The 21,845-nt window shown below is 42.3% G+C and overlaps 3 non-coding genes across 3 annotated transcripts; all 3 read right to left on the minus strand.

Moving 5' to 3' along the window:
• Window positions 1–5,627: 5,627 nt before the first annotated feature.
• On the minus strand, window positions 5,628–5,734 carry LOC133112155 (U6 spliceosomal RNA). The gene has a single exon (XR_009705050.1). It is a non-coding gene; the product is annotated as a U6 spliceosomal RNA (small nuclear RNA).
• Window positions 5,735–11,417: 5,683 nt separating this feature from the next.
• On the minus strand, window positions 11,418–11,524 carry LOC133112156 (U6 spliceosomal RNA). The gene has a single exon (XR_009705051.1). It is a non-coding gene; the product is annotated as a U6 spliceosomal RNA (small nuclear RNA).
• A 5,614-nt stretch (window positions 11,525–17,138) lies between these two features.
• On the minus strand, window positions 17,139–17,245 carry LOC133112158 (U6 spliceosomal RNA). The gene has a single exon (XR_009705052.1). It is a non-coding gene; the product is annotated as a U6 spliceosomal RNA (small nuclear RNA).
• Between the last annotated feature and the right edge of the window lie 4,600 nt (window positions 17,246–21,845).

A 21,845-nucleotide genomic window follows, 5' to 3' on the forward strand; every position in this document is an offset into this window, starting at 1 on the left:
AAGAGACCTACCTGAGCCTGCGCTACCTAAGGGGCGGGTTCTGGCCATGGTTCGCAGTCATGGACTGAGTGCGAAAGCATGCATAGCACGCGTGTGTGCCTCGTAAGGACAGCCTAAACTGGCAGCACTTACAAACAAGACAAATCTGCATCAGGAGGTTTATCAAACACAACCTCTCATGTTGAGCTGAACACATTTAGACATCAATGTCCCTCCGAGGCAGGCAAATGGAGTCCACGGATGTGCGCTGCCGACTTATGCAGCCGACTGCCTCGATCCTGCTATTGGCTGCACCCTCACAAAGAACTGCACTGTCACCACCTCCAGCCTGTCCGCTGCATGCTGTCCTCATCTCAGTCACCATCAGCTGAACATGCTTGAAAGATTCATCGCACACTGAAAGAAAAAGAAAAAACACAACAACAAAACAATAGTATTACTAGGTATAGGTAAGGTCAGGCCATCTGACAGCAAAAGGTAAAATCTGAAGAAAAGTAAACAAGGAGCCCGCCATCTTCAAATTCAAATACGGTACTTCCGGATCTCCCCGTACATTGCTAGTAATTGCCACCAGAGGTCAGTCGGCTCATTCCTTTCACAAGGGCTCTCCAGCTAGAAAAGGGAAAACCGTCAAAAAGACGGTGCATGCACGGAAGAGCCTTACTTTGATACAGTCTATGGGAAGAACATCGTTTACATACAATTAATAGAGACACTTGAGAAAAAAACAAAAAAACACTGCATGGTTTCTAATACCATATACAGTACGCCCGAAAGGTACTTTACACTATAACAGAAACTGGAGGCTGAGTTTTTCAAGGCAATTCATCAAAAGTTAATTTAGAGTAAGCACTCGAAATTCACTAAAAAGGACGAAAACGCGGAGGAAACGAGTTCTTCGAAACACGAGTGTTTGCTCAAAACAAACGTGGAAAGCAGCATTCCCTCTTTGACCACTCAGCAGACTGCCGTGTGTGTATATCCAACCAAAGCAAGCTGAGTGGTTCTTCTGCGTTGTCGTTTTCGTTAGCTAGCCACTATGGCACACGATTATTTACTTCTGTGGTGTAGGCTAACTTAACACGGCGACTTTTGGCGTCCGCTGGGCCTACGTGGGGGAAATGCCACGTTTTCCAACAAGGCCTCTGAAAATGTTGTGACAATTGTCTTTACCTGTGCCACGTACGGTGCTTCTCATCTACTTCCCCAATCTCTAAGCATGCAAAATGGCCAGACACATACAATAAGCGAGGCACCGGAGCACTAAATTACATCGCCTCGCCAAGGTAGCAAACGAGCTAGCTATAGCCGGCCTAGCACGTGGAAACAGTTTGCTCAGTAGCTGGATAATCCTCGCACAGCAGCCAAGCCTTCCAGAAAATGCAATAAATAGCCTACACGACTGTATTTACGACGTGTATCAGGAATAATCTTGTTAACAAGGGGGTTACTGTACGACGCGGAGGCGAAGGACTATGGCCACCAGTCGTTAGCTAGCAAGCGAACAAGTTGATTCTACACCAAGTTAACGTGACATGCGGACCGCCTACAGCAGGCAACCTTACCCGAGAGACGTCCGGCCGCAGTAGCACTGTTTTATGTGCGCACGCGTCCATATTGCACCGAACTGAAACAAGTGAAACTATTTGGAAAAATACAATATTATCTCCCGTAGGCGACGAAGCCATCTGCCCGTGTAGGCCGAGTGCAAATACAGGCGTGGCTACGCAAAACTTTATTTGTGTACCACGCTACAGACAGAACTACAACAGGGTGTGTCTTACGATTTCTTTTTAAAATGTCTACGGATTTGGAGTCGCGAAGACCCATGCTATTCCAAAGGCTAGAGCAGTAATAACCAAAAGACGCTGCATCACCATATGCCTTTAGGTTCTAGCCTCCGGGACAAGACTGTGGGCTATTGTGAAGCCTTCAATCTAATTTCGTTTTAAATTTCGTAAGACATGCATTTTTAATGAGACATCTGGAATATACCCCATGTACAAAGTTCCTTTTTTATTTTATTTTTTACTGTACTCAGAATGATATACCTGATCTTCATTCAGAACTATGTAAAGGGGAAAAAACGCGAATGGTTTTCAATGCTGCGAATGTTTCACCCAACAGAATTCACACAGCATTGCGGTTTCCCGTTCTTTCTTTTTCACATTACATTACATTACATTGCAGGCATTTAGCAGACGCTCTTATCCAGAGCGACGCACAATGAAGTGCGACGAGGACCCTGGAGGACAGACATTCTCAACAAAATAACACCGTGCCACTGTGTAGGCCTTCCTGAGGATGACGCTTTTATCCAAAGCTACCGACAAGTCCTGATGTGTGTTTCTATCGGGATGTGCGGTGTACCTACAGGTTCAAAGACAAAATAAAACCAGTCTACAATACAACTAATGTATTTTCATAACTCGAGAAATATACCTTACATTCCCAACAAAATAACACCGTGCCACTGTGTAGGCCATCCTGAGGATGTTAGGTTGAGTTGCCACAATGCTATAAATAAATAAATAAATAAATAAATAAATAAATAAATAAATAAATAAATAAATAAATAAATAAATAAATAAATAAATAAATAAATAATCATTTGTTATTTAGCAGACGCTTTTATCCAAAGAGACCTACATGTCCTGATGTGTGTTGTACCTATAGGTTGAAAGACAAAATTAAACCGGAAACCAGTCTACAATACAACTAATGTATTTTGATAACTCGAGAAATATACTTGCCTGATGCAACTCAAAGTTGCAAAATTCACCCAACTTTGCTGTTTCACTTTTTTTTTTTCTTCTTCTTTATTTTGGTTCATTTAACATTCCCAACAAAATGACACCGTGCCACGGTGTAGGTCATTCTGAGGATGTTAGGTCTAGTTGCTACAATGCAAGCTATAAATAAATAATCATTTGTTATTTAGCAGACGCTTTTATCCAAAGCGACCGACAAGTCCTGATTAGACTAAGCAGGAAACAGCCCTGGAGCAATGGGGTGTTAAGGGCATCCCCCAAGGGCCCAACAGCTGTGCGGATCTTATCGCAGCTACACCGGGGCTCGAACCGCCGACCTTGCCACTGCACTACAGGCTGGCCTCTTAAAAGTCAAATGGATTTGGCCACTTTACCGATCTTCTCTGTTCCAATGTTCCAATGTTCCAATATGTTCCAATATTGGAGCCAATCAGAGGCCGTGCCTTGTTCCAATTTACAACTTTCACCAACTTTGACAAAGCGGCTCAGCCAATCAGATGGCCGGATTTGTTCCAAATTGAACACGTGTTTGTTCCAAATTCATCACGTGTTTAGCCGGCCAATTGTAGCTCTTCCTCCGTTTTGACTCAAATCGGCGCGTCGGCCATTGCTCCCGCATCGGTGAAAGGTAAGCTTTCAATGCGTTTTCTAATGAAATTTTTATTAAAATGAGAAGAATCATTTGTATTTTCATGTTAGCGATGGTCAGAGCAGGCTAGCTAGTTGGCTTTCGCGCTGTTCAATACGTTTATCGTTGCTGTTAATACACAGAACGAATGAATGAAAGAACTTTCCAGCTGTATAAACACATCATGTATGTATTTTTACATTAGAAATATATCGTAAGACAAAGCTGGCATGTCGCACATTTCGTTTTAATTACAAAACGTAATATTCTCTGGCTTGCAAGGCGGATAGCTGCTTGGCTATCTACCTACCTACCTCCATACCTCGATTCAGCGTGTGACTATACGAATAATGCAGCCTAATTACTCCCCCAATTTAATCATTTCTGTCGAAATGTTTTAAAAAGTGAGTCATTTCAGTGGTATAGTGTAGCTAGCTAGCTGTGGTTAGGTCTGTCAACTACTACATCTTGGTAGCCCCTGTGAAGTTAAATTAATTATTATTATTATTATTATTATTATTATTACTTTTAAATACTCTGTGTCACATAGCATGTTCATAAATCTTGTGATAAGCATGTTTTTCCTGTGTGCACAGCCTCACATTGCAGGGAACCTCAGTCGCAGACGGGCCGGGCGCTGCAGGACATCAGCTTGGACCATGACACTGCGAACATCTTAGACCAGGACACATGCCTCCCATGGGCATGCTCTATTTATTCTACTTATTTATGTGATTAAAATATCAGACCAGTGATCATTCTCATGTGACCGCGATAGCAGTCACTCTAGAAGCCAGTGAAAAATATATTTTCATACATATTGAACAGCAGAAAAACGCTCAGCTTTTAACACTAGGCGTCAGCATAGCTCCAGTTTAAGTTTGAGGACGTGCAAATCAGTCCTTGTTTTGTTTGATGGCAGTTTATTATCTACTGTTGGAACAATTGCCGAATTTAGTTGCAGCAACAAGTAGGTCCCCATTCACGTCCATCTCTTGTACTCATGACATTTCTCCATGTTCTGCTGTGAACGAGTTGTGCCATATTTGTATTGTCATTATTATTATTATTATTAATAATAATATCATTTTTAAAAATCACAACGGTGCTCCCTTTCTGCATTTTGTACTATCAAATAAAATTTCTGCCTGGAAAAGAAATGAAATTGGACAATGAGTAGCAAGACATTCTCAAGAACTGAATTCGAGTTTGCTAGACCTGGATATATGAACAGTCACAAAATATTAGGAGATACCCTCGTGATACTCAGTGTCGTCAGAGTAACAGACAACAGCGATTCGTCTCATTTAAAGTTTTATTTCCAATATACACTCAAGGTGGTGTGCAGTGCACAAAGAAACATTTGCATCAATCAACGGAGGGGGAAAAAAGTGCCAAGTTGCAAGTCTAAAGCAAACAACCATCCAAAAATGAGCCCTTGCTCTTTGAAATTGGGGTTTATTTGATCAGAGGGAAGATGGCCAGCTACTGGCCCACCAGTGGGCCACACAAGCATACCACACCTCACGCAGAGCATCCGCCCATGTCCAGGCACTTGTCCGCTGGCGTATGAAGCCTTTTTCAAAGACGAGTCACCTCAGTGGCCTGTTGTACTCCTTGAAATGGGAACAATACAGAGAACCTGTTCTACTCTTTAAAATAGGACCGAGATGGATATTTTATTTCAAAAAATAAATAAAAAAAGGTCGGCAGAGATGGAGATTCTATTTTTAAAATAGGACAGAGTTTCACTTTATTAGGTTTATCTCTACACTTGTACTTAAGACCACCAATTTGCCGTGACGTCACAGTAGCCTGTGCTATCACAACAGCCGTTGCCCTCTAGCGGTTCATACACACTCAGTGACCACTTTATTAGGTACACCTGTCCACCAGCCTGAAAATGCAAATATTTGGCCCACCCATTTCCTGTGACGTCACAATAGCCTGTGATGTCACAATAGCCTCTGCCCTCGAGCAGAGTTAGTGGACACTCGGTGACCACTTTATTAGGTACACCCGGACAGCAGCTTGTATAAATGAAAATAGAACTTTCTGTTTTACAAAAATCACAAAACATGTTACCCTGGAGCTCAGGTAAGGCACAGAATCACCAATAAATGTTACCTGGACCTCAGGCAAGGCACAAAATATGCACCGCTTCACAAAAAATGTTACCCAGAGCTCAGGTTAGGCATGAAAATATCAACTGGTGCGCAGGTAAGGTTAAAAATATGGAACGCTTCACGAATTTGCGTGTCATCCTTGCGCAGGGGCCATGCTAATCTTCTCTGTATCGTTCCAATTTTAGTATATGTGCTGCCGGAGCGAGCACAAGAGACCTACCTGAGCCTGCGCTACCTAAGGGGCGGGTTCTGGCCATGGTTCGCAGTCATGGACTGAGTGCGAAAGCATGCATAGCACGCGTGTGTGCCTCGTAAGGACAGCCTAAACTGGCAGCACTTACAAACAAGACAAATCTGCATCAGGAGGTTTATCAAACACAACCTCTCATGTTGAGCTGAACACATTTAGACATCAATGTCCCTCCGAGGCAGGCAAATGGAGTCCACGGATGTGCGCTGCCGACTTATGCAGCCGACTGCCTCGATCCTGCTATTGGCTGCACCCTCACAAAGAACTGCACTGTCACCACCTCCAGCCTGTCCGCTGCATGCTGTCCTCATCTCAGTCACCATCAGCTGAACATGCTTGAAAGATTCATCGCACACTGAAAGAAAAAGAAAAAACACAACAACAAAACAATAGTATTACTAGGTATAGGTAAGGTCAGGCCATCTGACAGCAAAAGGTAAAATCTGAAGAAAAGTAAACAAGGAGCCCGCCATCTTCAAATTCAAATACGGTACTTCCGGATCTCCCCGTACATTGCTAGTAATTGCCACCAGAGGTCAGTCGGCTCATTCCTTTCACAAGGGCTCTCCAGCTAGAAAAGGGAAAACCGTCAAAAAGACGGTGCATGCACGGAAGAGCCTTACTTTGATACAGTCTATGGGAAGAACATCGTTTACATACAATTAATAGAGACACTTGAGAAAAAAACAAAAAAACACTGCATGGTTTTTAATACCATATACAGTACGCCCGAAAGGTACTTTACACTATAACAGAAACTGGAGGCTGAGTTTTTCAAGGCAATTCATCAAAAGTTAATTTAGAGTAAGCACTCGAAATTCACTAAAAAGGACGAAAACGCGGAGGAAACGAGTTCTTCGAAACACGAGTGTTTGCTCAAAACAAACGTGGAAAGCAGCATTCCCTCTTTGACCACTCAGCAGACTGCCGTGTGTGTATATCCAACCAAAGCAAGCTGAGTGGTTCTTCTGCGTTGTCGTTTTCGTTAGCTAGCCACTATGGCACACGATTATTTACTTCTGTGGTGTAGGCTAACTTAACACGGCGACTTTTGGCGTCCGCTGGGCCTACGTGGGGGAAATGCCACGTTTTCCAGCATGGCCTCTGAAAATGTTGTGACAATTGTCTTTACCTGTGCCACGTACGGTGCTTCTCATCTACTTCCCCAATCTCTAAGCATGCAAAATGGCCAGACACATACAATAAGCGAGGCACCGGAGCACTAAATTACATCGCCTCGCCAAGGTAGCAAACGAGCTAGCTATAGCCGGCCTAGCACGTGGAAACAGTTTGCTCAGTAGCTGGATAATCCTCGCACAGCAGCCAAGCCTTCCAGAAAATGCAATAAATAGCCTACACGACTGTATTTACGACGTGTATCAGGAATAATCTTGTTAACAAGGGGGTTACTGTACGACGCGGAGGCGAAGGACTATGGCCACCAGTCGTTAGCTAGCAAGCGAACAAGTTGATTCTACACCAAGTTAACGTGACATGCGGACCGCCTACAGCAGGCAACCTTACCCGAGAGACGTCCGGCCGCAGTAGCACTGTTTTATGTGCGCACGCGTCCATATTGCACCGAACTGAAACAAGTGAAACTATTTGGAAAAATACAATATTATCTCCCGTAGGCGACGAAGCCATCTGCCCGTGTAGGCCGAGTGCAAATACAGGCGTGGCTACGCAAAACTTTATTTGTGTACCACGCTACAGACAGAACTACAACAGGGTGTGTCTTACGATTTCTTTTTAAAATGTCTACGGATTTGGAGTCGCGAAGACCCATGCTATTCCAAAGGCTAGAGCAGTAATAACCAAAAGACGCTGCATCACCATATGCCTTTAGGTTCTAGCCTCCGGGACAAGACTGTGGGCTATTGTGAAGCCTTCAATCTAATTTCGTTTTAAATTTCGTAAGACATGCATTTTTAATGAGACATCTGGAATATACCCCATGTACAAAGTTCCTTTTTTATTTTATTTTTTACTGTACTCAGAATGATATACCTGATCTTCATTCAGAACTATGTAAAGGGGAAAAAACGCGAATGGTTTTCAATGCTGCGAATGTTTCACCCAACAGAATTCACACAGCATTGCGGTTTCCCGTTCTTTCTTTTTCACATTACATTACATTACATTGCAGGCATTTAGCAGACGCTCTTATCCAGAGCGACGCACAATGAAGTGCGACGAGGACCCTGGAGGACAGACATTCTCAACAAAATAACACCGTGCCACTGTGTAGGCCTTCCTGAGGATGACGCTTTTATCCAAAGCTACCGACAAGTCCTGATGTGTGTTTCTATCGGGATGTGCGGTGTACCTACAGGTTCAAAGACAAAATAAAACCAGTCTACAATACAACTAATGTATTTTCATAACTCGAGAAATATACCTTACATTCCCAACAAAATAACACCGTGCCACTGTGTAGGCCATCCTGAGGATGTTAGGTTGAGTTGCCACAATGCTATAAATAAATAAATAAATAAATAAATAAATAAATAAATAAATAAATAAATAAATAAATAAATAAATAAATAAATAAATAAATAAATAAATAAATAAATAAATAAATAAATAAATAAATAAATAAATAAATAAATAAATAAATAATCATTTGTTATTTAGCAGACGCTTTTATCCAAAGAGACCTACATGTCCTGATGTGTGTTGTACCTATAGGTTGAAAGACAAAATTAAACCGGAAACCAGTCTACAATACAACTAATGTATTTTGATAACTCGAGAAATATACTTGCCTGATGCAACTCAAAGTTGCAAAATTCACCCAACTTTGCTGTTTCACTTTTTTTTTTTCTTCTTCTTTATTTTGGTTCATTTAACATTCCCAACAAAATGACACCGTGCCACGGTGTAGGTCATTCTGAGGATGTTAGGTCTAGTTGCTACAATGCAAGCTATAAATAAATAATCATTTGTTATTTAGCAGACGCTTTTATCCAAAGCGACCGACAAGTCCTGATTAGACTAAGCAGGAAACAGCCCTGGAGCAATGGGGTGTTAAGGGCATCCCCCAAGGGCCCAACAGCTGTGCGGATCTTATCGCAGCTACACCGGGGCTCGAACCGCCGACCTTGCCACTGCACTACAGGCTGGCCTCTTAAAAGTCAAATGGATTTGGCCACTTTACCGATCTTCTCTGTTCCAATGTTCCAATGTTCCAATATGTTCCAATATTGGAGCCAATCAGAGGCCGTGCCTTGTTCCAATTTACAACTTTCACCAACTTTGACAAAGCGGCTCAGCCAATCAGATGGCCGGATTTGTTCCAAATTGAACACGTGTTTGTTCCAAATTCATCACGTGTTTAGCCGGCCAATTGTAGCTCTTCCTCCGTTTTGACTCAAATCGGCGCGTCGGCCATTGCTCCCGCATCGGTGAAAGGTAAGCTTTCAATGCGTTTTCTAATGAAATTTTTATTAAAATGAGAAGAATCATTTGTATTTTCATGTTAGCGATGGTCAGAGCAGGCTAGCTAGTTGGCTTTCGCGCTGTTCAATACGTTTATCGTTGCTGTTAATACACAGAACGAATGAATGAAAGAACTTTCCAGCTGTATAAACACATCATGTATGTATTTTTACATTAGAAATATATCGTAAGACAAAGCTGGCATGTCGCACATTTCGTTTTAATTACAAAACGTAATATTCTCTGGCTTGCAAGGCGGATAGCTGCTTGGCTATCTACCTACCTACCTCCATACCTCGATTCAGCGTGTGACTATACGAATAATGCAGCCTAATTACTCCCCCAATTTAATCATTTCTGTCGAAATGTTTTAAAAAGTGAGTCATTTCAGTGGTATAGTGTAGCTAGCTAGCTGTGGTTAGGTCTGTCAACTACTACATCTTGGTAGCCCCTGTGAAGTTAAATTAATTATTATTATTATTATTATTATTATTATTACTTTTAAATACTCTGTGTCACATAGCATGTTCATAAATCTTGTGATAAGCATGTTTTTCCTGTGTGCACAGCCTCACATTGCAGGGAACCTCAGTCGCAGACGGGCCGGGCGCTGCAGGACATCAGCTTGGACCATGACACTGCGAACATCTTAGACCAGGACACATGCCTCCCATGGGCATGCTCTATTTATTCTACTTATTTATGTGATTAAAATATCAGACCAGTGATCATTCTCATGTGACCGCGATAGCAGTCACTCTAGAAGCCAGTGAAAAATATATTTTCATACATATTGAACAGCAGAAAAACGCTCAGCTTTTAACACTAGGCGTCAGCATAGCTCCAGTTTAAGTTTGAGGACGTGCAAATCAGTCCTTGTTTTGTTTGATGGCAGTTTATTATCTACTGTTGGAACAATTGCCGAATTTAGTTGCAGCAACAAGTAGGTCCCCATTCACGTCCATCTCTTGTACTCATGACATTTCTCCATGTTCTGCTGTGAACGAGTTGTGCCATATTTGTATTGTCATTATTATTATTATTATTAATAATAATATCATTTTTAAAAATCACAACGGTGCTCCCTTTCTGCATTTTGTACTATCAAATAAAATTTCTGCCTGGAAAAGAAATGAAATTGGACAATGAGTAGCAAGACATTCTCAAGAACTGAATTCGAGTTTGCTAGACCTGGATATATGAACAGTCACAAAATATTAGGAGATACCCTCGTGATACTCAGTGTCGTCAGAGTAACAGACAACAGCGATTCGTCTCATTTAAAGTTTTATTTCCAATATACACTCAAGGTGGTGTGCAGTGCACAAAGAAACATTTGCATCAATCAACGGAGGGGGAAAAAAGTGCCAAGTTGCAAGTCTAAAGCAAACAACCATCCAAAAATGAGCCCTTGCTCTTTGAAATTGGGGTTTATTTGATCAGAGGGAAGATGGCCAGCTACTGGCCCACCAGTGGGCCACACAAGCATACCACACCTCACGCAGAGCATCCGCCCATGTCCAGGCACTTGTCCGCTGGCGTATGAAGCCTTTTTCAAAGACGAGTCACCTCAGTGGCCTGTTGTACTCCTTGAAATGGGAACAATACAGAGAACCTGTTCTACTCTTTAAAATAGGACCGAGATGGATATTTTATTTCAAAAAATAAATAAAAAAAGGTCGGCAGAGATGGAGATTCTATTTTTAAAATAGGACAGAGTTTCACTTTATTAGGTTTATCTCTACACTTGTACTTAAGACCACCAATTTGCCGTGACGTCACAGTAGCCTGTGCTATCACAACAGCCGTTGCCCTCTAGCGGTTCATACACACTCAGTGACCACTTTATTAGGTACACCTGTCCACCAGCCTGAAAATGCAAATATTTGGCCCACCCATTTCCTGTGACGTCACAATAGCCTGTGATGTCACAATAGCCTCTGCCCTCGAGCAGAGTTAGTGGACACTCGGTGACCACTTTATTAGGTACACCCGGACAGCAGCTTGTATAAATGAAAATAGAACTTTCTGTTTTACAAAAATCACAAAACATGTTACCCTGGAGCTCAGGTAAGGCACAGAATCACCAATAAATGTTACCTGGACCTCAGGCAAGGCACAAAATATGCACCGCTTCACAAAAAATGTTACCCAGAGCTCAGGTTAGGCATGAAAATATCAACTGGTGCGCAGGTAAGGTTAAAAATATGGAACGCTTCACGAATTTGCGTGTCATCCTTGCGCAGGGGCCATGCTAATCTTCTCTGTATCGTTCCAATTTTAGTATATGTGCTGCCGGAGCGAGCACAAGAGACCTACCTGAGCCTGCGCTACCTAAGGGGCGGGTTCTGGCCATGGTTCGCAGTCATGGACTGAGTGCGAAAGCATGCATAGCACGCGTGTGTGCCTCGTAAGGACAGCCTAAACTGGCAGCACTTACAAACAAGACAAATCTGCATCAGGAGGTTTATCAAACACAACCTCTCATGTTGAGCTGAACACATTTAGACATCAATGTCCCTCCGAGGCAGGCAAATGGAGTCCACGGATGTGCGCTGCCGACTTATGCAGCCGACTGCCTCGATCCTGCTATTGGCTGCACCCTCACAAAGAACTGCACTGTCACCACCTCCAGCCTGTCCGCTGCATGCTGTCCTCATCTCAGTCACCATCAGCTGAACATGCTTGAAAGATTCATCGCACACTGAAAGAAAAAGAAAAAACACAACAACAAAACAATAGTATTACTAGGTATAGGTAAGGTCAGGCCATCTGACAGCAAAAGGTAAAATCTGAAGAAAAGTAAACAAGGAGCCCGCCATCTTCAAATTCAAATACGGTACTTCCGGATCTCCCCGTACATTGCTAGTAATTGCCACCAGAGGTCAGTCGGCTCATTCCTTTCACAAGGGCTCTCCAGCTAGAAAAGGGAAAACCGTCAAAAAGACGGTGCATGCACGGAAGAGCCTTACTTTGATACAGTCTATGGGAAGAACATCGTTTACATACAATTAATAGAGACACTTGAGAAAAAAACAAAAAAACACTGCATGGTTTTTAATACCATATACAGTACGCCCGAAAGGTACTTTACACTATAACAGAAACTGGAGGCTGAGTTTTTCAAGGCAATTCATCAAAAGTTAATTTAGAGTAAGCACTCGAAATTCACTAAAAAGGACGAAAACGCGGAGGAAACGAGTTCTTCGAAACACGAGTGTTTGCTCAAAACAAACGTGGAAAGCAGCATTCCCTCTTTGACCACTCAGCAGACTGCCGTGTGTGTATATCCAACCAAAGCAAGCTGAGTGGTTCTTCTGCGTTGTCGTTTTCGTTAGCTAGCCACTATGGCACACGATTATTTACTTCTGTGGTGTAGGCTAACTTAACACGGCGACTTTTGGCGTCCGCTGGGCCTACGTGGGGGAAATGCCACGTTTTCCAGCATGGCCTCTGAAAATGTTGTGACAATTGTCTTTACCTGTGCCACGTACGGTGCTTCTCATCTACTTCCCCAATCTCTAAGCATGCAAAATGGCCAGACACATACAATAAGCGAGGCACCGGAGCACTAAATTACATCGCCTCGCCAAGGTAGCAAACGAGCTAGCTATAGCCGGCCTAGCACGTGGAAACAGTTTGCTCAGTAGCTGGATAATCCTCGCACAGCAGCCAAGCCTTCCAGAAAATGCAATAAATAGCCTACACGACTGTATTTACGACGTGTATCAGGAATAATCTTGTTAACAAGGGGGTTACTGTACGACGCGGAGGCGAAGGACTATGGCCACCAGTCGTTAGCTAGCAAGCGAACAAGTTGATTCCACACCAAGTTAACGTGACATGCGGACCGCCTACAGCAGGCAACCTTACCCGAGAGACGTCCGGCCGCAGTAGCACTGTTTTATGTGAGCACGCGTCCATATTGCACCGAACTGAAACAAGTGAAACTATTTGGAAAAATACAATATTATCTCCCGTAGGCGACGAAGCCATCTGCCCGTGTAGGCCGAGTGCAAATACAGGCGTGGCTACGCAAAACTTTATTTGTGTACCACGTTACAGACAGAACTACAACAGGGTGTGTCTTACGATTTCTTTTTAAAATGTCTACGGATTTGGAGTCGCGAAGACCCATCGGCAGGCTATTCCAAAGGCTAGAGCAGTAATAACCAAAAGACGCTGCATCACCATATGCCTTTAGGTTCTAGCCTCCGGGACAAGACTGTGGGCTATTGTGAAGCCTTCAATCTAATTTCGTTTTAAATTTCGTAAGACATGCATTTTTAATGAGACATCTGGAATATACCCCATGTACAAAGTTCCTTTTTTATTTTATTTTTTACTGTACTCAGAATGATATACCTGATCTTCATTCAGAACTATGTAAAGGGGAAAAAACGCGAATGGTTTTCAATGCTGCGAATGTTTCACCCAACAGAATTCACACAGCATTGCGGTTTCCCGTTCTTTCTTTTTCACATTACATTACATTACATTGCAGGCATTTAGCAGACGCTCTTATCCAGAGCGACGCACAATGAAGTGCGACGAGGACCCTGGAGGACAGACATTCTCAACAAAATAACACCGTGCCACTGTGTAGGCCTTCCTGAGGATGACGCTTTTATCCAAAGCTACCGACAAGTCCTGATGTGTGTTTCTATCGGGATGTGCGGTGTACCTACAGGTTCAAAGACAAAATAAAACCAGTCTACAATACAACTTATGTATTTTCATAACTCGAGAAATATACCTTACATTCCCAACAAAATAACACCGTGCCACTGTGTAGGCCATCCTGAGGATGTTAGGTTGAGTTGCCACAATGCTAGCAAATAAATAAATGAATAAATAAATAAATAAATAAATAAATAAATAAATAATCATTTGTTATTTAGCAGACGCTTTTATCCAAAGAGACCTACATGTCCTGATGTGTGTTGTACCTATAGGTTGAAAGACAAAATTAAACCGGAAACCAGTCTACAATACAACTAATGTATTTTGATAACTCGAGAAATATACTTGCCTGATGCAACTCAAAGTTACAAAATTCACCCAACTTTGCTGTTTCACTTTTTTTTTTTTTTCTTCTTTATTTTGGTTCATTTAACATTCCCAACAAAATGACACCGTGCCACGGTGTAGGTCATTCTGAGGATGTTAGGTCTAGTTGCTACAATGCAAGCTATAAATAAATAATCATTTGTTATTTAGCAGACGCTTTTATCCAAAGCGACCGACAAGTCCTGATTAGACTAAGCAGGAAACAGCCCTGGAGCAATGGGGTGTTAAGGGCATCCCCCAAGGGCCCAACAGCTGTGCGGATCTTATCGCAGCTACACCGGGGCTCGAACCGCCGACCTTGCCACTGCACTACAGGCTGGCCTCTTAAAAGTCAAATGGATTTGGCCACTTTACCGATCTTCTCTGTTCCAATGTTCCAATATGTTCCAATATTGGAGCCAATCAGAGGCCGTGCCTTGTTCCAATTTACAACTTTCACCAACTTTGACAAAGCGGCTCAGCCAATCAGATGGCCGGATTTGTTCCAAATTGAACACGTGTTTGTTCCAAATTCATCACGTGTTTAGCCGGCCAATTGTAGCTCTTCCTCCGTTTTGACTCAAATCGGCGCGTCGGCCATTGCTCCCGCATCGGTGAAAGGTAAGCTTTCAATGCGTTTTCTAATGAAATTTTTATTAAAATGAGAAGAATCATTTGTATTTTCATGTTAGCGATGGTCAGAGCAGGCTAGCTAGTTGGCTTTCGCGCTGTTCAATACGTTTATCGTTGCTGTTAATACACAGAACGAATGAATGAAAGAACTTTCCAGCTGTATAAACACATCATGTACGTATTTTTACATTAGAAATATATCGTAAGACAAAGCTGGCATGTCGCACATTTCGTTTTAATTACAAAACGTAATATTCTCTGGCTTGCAAGGCGGATAGCTGCTTGGCTATCTACCTACCTACCTCCATACCTCGATTCAGCGTGTGACTATACGAATAATGCAGCCTAATTACTCCCCCAATTTAATCATTTCTGTCGAAATGTTTTAAAAAGTGAGTCATTTCAGTGGTATAGTGTAGCTAGCTAGCTGTGGTTAGGTCTGTCAACTACTACATCTTGGTAGCCCCTGTGAAGTTAAATTAATTATTATTATTATTATTATTATTATTATTATTATTATTATTACTTTTAAATACTCTGTGTCACATAGCATGTTCATAAATCTTGTGATAAGCATGTTTTTCCTGTGTGCACAGCCTCACATTGCAGGGAACCTCAGTCGCAGACGGGCCGGGCGCTGCAGGACATCAGCTTGGACCATGACACTGCGAACATCTTAGACCAGGACACATGCCTCCCATGGGCATGCTCCATTTATTCTACTTATTTATGTGATTAAAATATCAGACCAGTGATCATTCTCATGTGACCGCGATAGCAGTCACTCTAGAAGCCAGTGAAAAATATATTTTCATACATATTGAACAGCAGAAAAACGCTCAGCTTTTAACACTAGGCGTCAGCATAGCTCCAGTTTAAGTTTGAGGACGTGCAAATCAGTCCTTGTTTTGTTTGATGGCAGTTTATTATCTACTGTTGGAACAATTGCCGAATTTAGTTGCAGCAACAAGTAGGTCCCCATTCACGTCCATCTCTTGTACTCATGACATTTCTCCATGTTCTGCTGTGAACGAGTTGTGCCATATTTGTATTGTCATTATTATTATTATTATTATTATTATTAATAATAATATAATCATTTTTAAAAATCACAACGGTGCTCCCTTTCTGCATTTTGTACTATCAAATAAAATTTCTGCCTGGAAAAGAAATGAAATTGGACAATGAGTAGCAAAACATTCTCAAGAACTGAATTCGAGTTTGCTAGACCTGGATATATGAACAGTCACAAAATATTAGGAGATACCCTCGTGATACTCAGTGTCGTCAGAGTAACAGACAACAGCGATTCGTCTCATTTAAAGTTTTATTTACAATATACACTCAAGGTGGTGTGCAGTGCACAAAGAAACATTTGCATCAATCAACGGAGGGGGAAAAAAGTGCCAAGTTGCAAGTCTAAAGCAAACAACCATCCAAAAATGAGCCCTTGCTCTTTGAAATTGGGGTTTATTTGATCAGAGGGAAGATGGCCAGCTACTGGCCCACCAGTGGGCCACACAAGCATACCACACCTCACGCAGAGCATCCGCCCATGTCCAGGCACTTGTCCGCTGGCGTATGAAGCCTTTTTCAAAGACGAGTCACCTCAGTGGCCTGTTGTACTCCTTGAAATGGGAACAATACAGAGAACCTGTTCTACTCTTTAAAATAGGACCGAGATGGATATTTTATTTAAAAAAAAAAAAAAAAAAAGGTCGGCAGAGATGGAGATTCTATTTTTAAAATAGGACAGAGTTTCACTTTATTAGGTTTATCTCTACACTCGTACTTAAGACCACCAATTTGCCGTGACGTCACAGTAGCCTGTGCTATCACAACAGCCGTTGCCCTCTAGCGGTTCATACACACTCAGTGACCACTTTATTAGGTACACCTGTCCACCAGCCTGTAAATGCAAATATTTGGCCCACCCATTTCCTGTGCCGTCACAATAGCCTGTGATGTCACAATAGCCTCTGCCCTCGAGCAGAGTTAGTGGACACTCGGTGACCACTTTATTAGGTACACCCGCACAGCAGCTTGTATAAATGAAAATAGAACTTTCTGTTTTACAAAAATCACAAAACATGTTACCCTGGAGCTCAGGTAAGGCACAGAATCACCAATAAATGTTACCTGGACCTCAGGCAAGGCACAAAATATGCACCGCTTCACAAAAAATGTTACCCAGAGCTCAGGTTAGGCATGAAAATATCAACTGGTGCGCAGGTAAGGTTAAAAATATGGAACGCTTCACGAATTTGCGTGTCATCCTTGCGCAGGGGCCATGCTAATCTTCTCTGTATCGTTCCAATTTTAGTATATGTGCTGCCGGAGCGAGCACAAGAGACCTACCTGAGCCTGCGCTACCTAAGGGGCGGGTTCTGGCCATGGTTCGCAGTCATGGACTGAGTGCGAAAGCATGCATAGCACGCGTGTGTGCCTCGTAAGGACAGCCTAAACTGGCAGCACTTACAAACAAGACAAATCTGCATCAGGAGGTTTATCAAACACAACCTCTCATGTTGAGCTGAACACATTTAGACATCAATGTCCCTCCGAGGCAGGCAAATGGAGTCCACGGATGTGCGCTGCCGACTTATGCAGCCGACTGCCTCGATCCTGCTATTGGCTGCACCCTCACAAAGAACTGCACTGTCACCACCTCCAGCCTGTCCGCTGCATGCTGTCCTCATCTCAGTCACCATCAGCTGAACATGCTTGAAAGATTCATCGCACACTGAAAGAAAAAGAAAAAACACAACAACAAAACAATAGTATTACTAGGTATAGGTAAGGTCAGGCCATCTGACAGCAAAAGGTAAAATCTGAAGAAAAGTAAACAAGGAGCCCGCCATCTTCAAATTCAAATACGGTACTTCCGGATCTCCCCGTACATTGCTAGTAATTGCCACCAGAGGTCAGTCGGCTCATTCCTTTCACAAGGGCTCTCCAGCTAGAAAAGGGAAAACCGTCAAAAAGACGGTGCATGCACGGAAGAGCCTTACTTTGATACAGTCTATGGGAAGAACATCGTTTACATACAATTAATAGAGACACTTGAGAAAAAAACAAAAAAACACTGCATGGTTTTTAATACCATATACAGTACGCCCGAAAGGTACTTTACACTATAACAGAAACTGGAGGCTGAGTTTTTCAAGGCAATTCATCAAAAGTTAATTTAGAGTAAGCACTCGAAATTCACTAAAAAGGACGAAAACGCGGAGGAAACGAGTTCTTCGAAACACGAGTGTTTGCTCAAAACAAACGTGGAAAGCAGCATTCCCTCTTTGACCACTCAGCAGACTGCCGTGTGTGTATATCCAACCAAAGCAAGCTGAGTGGTTCTTCTGCGTTGTCGTTTTCGTTAGCTAGCCACTATGGCACACGATTATTTACTTCTGTGGTGTAGGCTAACTTAACACGGCGACTTTTGGCGTCCGCTGGGCCTACGTGGGGGAAATGCCACGTTTTCCAGCATGGCCTCTGAAAATGTTGTGACAATTGTCTTTACCTGTGCCACGTACGGTGCTTCTCATCTACTTCCCCAATCTCTAAGCATGCAAAATGGCCAGACACATACAATAAGCGAGGCACCGGAGCACTAAATTACATCGCCTCGCCAAGGTAGCAAACGAGCTAGCTATAGCCGGCCTAGCACGTGGAAACAGTTTGCTCAGTAGCTGGATAATCCTCGCACAGCAGCCAAGCCTTCCAGAAAATGCAATAAATAGCCTACACGACTGTATTTACGACGTGTATCAGGAATAATCTTGTTAACAAGGGGGTTACTGTACGACGCGGAGGCGAAGGACTATGGCCACCAGTCGTTAGCTAGCAAGCGAACAAGTTGATTCCACACCAAGTTAACGTGACATGCGGACCGCCTACAGCAGGCAACCTTACCCGAGAGACGTCCGGCCGCAGTAGCACTGTTTTATGTGAGCACGCGTCCATATTGCACCGAACTGAAACAAGTGAAACTATTTGGAAAAATACAATATTATCTCCCGTAGGCGACGAAGCCATCTGCCCGTGTAGGCCGAGTGCAAATACAGGCGTGGCTACGCAAAACTTTATTTGTGTACCACGTTACAGACAGAACTACAACAGGGTGTGTCTTACGATTTCTTTTTAAAATGTCTACGGATTTGGAGTCGCGAAGACCCATCGGCAGGCTATTCCAAAGGCTAGAGCAGTAATAACCAAAAGACGCTGCATCACCATATGCCTTTAGGTTCTAGCCTCCGGGACAAGACTGTGGGCTATTGTGAAGCCTTCAATCTAATTTCGTTTTAAATTTCGTAAGACATGCATTTTTAATGAGACATCTGGAATATACCCCATGTACAAAGTTCCTTTTTTATTTTATTTTTTACTGTACTCAGAATGATATACCTGATCTTCATTCAGAACTATGTAAAGGGGAAAAAACGCGAATGGTTTTCAATGCTGCGAATGTTTCACCCAACAGAATTCACACAGCATTGCGGTTTCCCGTTCTTTCTTTTTCACATTACATTACATTACATTGCAGGCATTTAGCAGACGCTCTTATCCAGAGCGACGCACAATGAAGTGCGACGAGGACCCTGGAGGACAGACATTCTCAACAAAATAACACCGTGCCACTGTGTAGGCCTTCCTGAGGATGACGCTTTTATCCAAAGCTACCGACAAGTCCTGATGTGTGTTTCTATCGGGATGTGCGGTGTACCTACAGGTTCAAAGACAAAATAAAACCAGTCTACAATACAACTTATGTATTTTCATAACTCGAGAAATATACCTTACATTCCCAACAAAATAACACCGTGCCACTGTGTAGGCCATCCTGAGGATGTTAGGTTGAGTTGCCACAATGCTAGCAAATAAATAAATGAATAAATAAATAAATAAATAAATAAATAAATAAATAATCATTTGTTATTTAGCAGACGCTTTTATCCAAAGAGACCTACATGTCCTGATGTGTGTTGTACCTATAGGTTGAAAGACAAAATTAAACCGGAAACCAGTCTACAATACAACTAATGTATTTTGATAACTCGAGAAATATACTTGCCTGATGCAACTCAAAGTTACAAAATTCACCCAACTTTGCTGTTTCACTTTTTTTTTTTTTTCTTCTTTATTTTGGTTCATTTAACATTCCCAACAAAATGACACCGTGCCACGGTGTAGGTCATTCTGAGGATGTTAGGTCTAGTTGCTACAATGCAAGCTATAAATAAATAATCATTTGTTATTTAGCAGACGCTTTTATCCAAAGCGACCGACAAGTCCTGATTAGACTAAGCAGGAAACAGCCCTGGAGCAATGGGGTGTTAAGGGCATCCCCCAAGGGCCCAACAGCTGTGCGGATCTTATCGCAGCTACACCGGGGCTCGAACCGCCGACCTTGCCACTGCACTACAGGCTGGCCTCTTAAAAGTCAAATGGATTTGGCCACTTTACCGATCTTCTCTGTTCCAATGTTCCAATATGTTCCAATATTGGAGCCAATCAGAGGCCGTGCCTTGTTCCAATTTACAACTTTCACCAACTTTGACAAAGCGGCTCAGCCAATCAGATGGCCGGATTTGTTCCAAATTGAACACGTGTTTGTTCCAAATTCATCACGTGTTTAGCCGGCCAATTGTAGCTCTTCCTCCGTTTTGACTCAAATCGGCGCGTCGGCCATTGCTCCCGCATCGGTGAAAGGTAAGCTTTCAATGCGTTTTCTAATGAAATTTTTATTAAAATGAGAAGAATCATTTGTATTTTCATGTTAGCGATGGTCAGAGCAGGCTAGCTAGTTGGCTTTCGCGCTGTTCAATACGTTTATCGTTGCTGTTAATACACAGAACGAATGAATGAAAGAACTTTCCAGCTGTATAAACACATCATGTATGTATTTTTACATTAGAAATATATCGTAAGACAAAGCTGGCATGTCGCACATTTCGTTTTAATTACAAAACGTAATATTCTCTGGCTTGCAAGGCGGATAGCTGCTTGGCTATCTACCTACCTACCTCCATACCTCGATTCAGCGTGTGACTATACGAATAATGCAGCCTAATTACTCCCCCAATTTAATCATTTCTGTCGAAATGTTTTAAAAAGTGAGTCATTTCAGTGGTATAGTGTAGCTAGCTAGCTGTGGTTAGGTCTGTCAACTACTACATCTTGGTAGCCCCTGTGAAGTTAAATTAATTATTATTATTATTATTATTATTATTATTATTATTATTATTATTATTATTACTTTTAAATACTCTGTGTCACATAGCATGTTCATAAATCTTGTGATAAGCATGTTTTTCCTGTGTGCACAGCCTCACATTGCAGGGAACCTCAGTCGCAGACGGGCCGGGCGCTGCAGGACATCAGCTTGGACCATGACACTGCGAACATCTTAGACCAGGACACATGCCTCCCATGGGCATGCTCCATTTATTCTACTTATTTATGTGATTAAAATATCAGACCAGTGATCATTCTCATGTGACCGCGATAGCAGTCACTCTAGAAGCCAGTGAAAAATATATTTTCATACATATTGAACAGCAGAAAAACGCTCAGCTTTTAACACTAGGCGTCAGCATAGCTCCAGTTTAAGTTTGAGGACGTGCAAATCAGTCCTTGTTTTGTTTGATGGCAGTTTATTATCTACTGTTGGAACAATTGCCGAATTTAGTTGCAGCAACAAGTAGGTCCCCATTCACGTCCATCTCTTGTACTCATGACATTTCTCCATGTTCTGCTGTGAACGAGTTGTGCCATATTTGTATTGTCATTATTATTATTATTATTAATAATAATATAATCATTTTTAAAAATCACAACGGTGCTCCCTTTCTGCATTTTGTACTATCAAATAAAATTTCTGCCTGGAAAAGAAATGAAATTGGACAATGAGTAGCAAAACATTCTCAAGAACTGAATTCGAGTTTGCT

Source organism: Conger conger, chromosome 15, assembly GCF_963514075.1.
Source record: "Conger conger chromosome 15, fConCon1.1, whole genome shotgun sequence".
Classification (NCBI taxonomy): domain Eukaryota; kingdom Metazoa; phylum Chordata; class Actinopteri; order Anguilliformes; family Congridae; genus Conger; species Conger conger.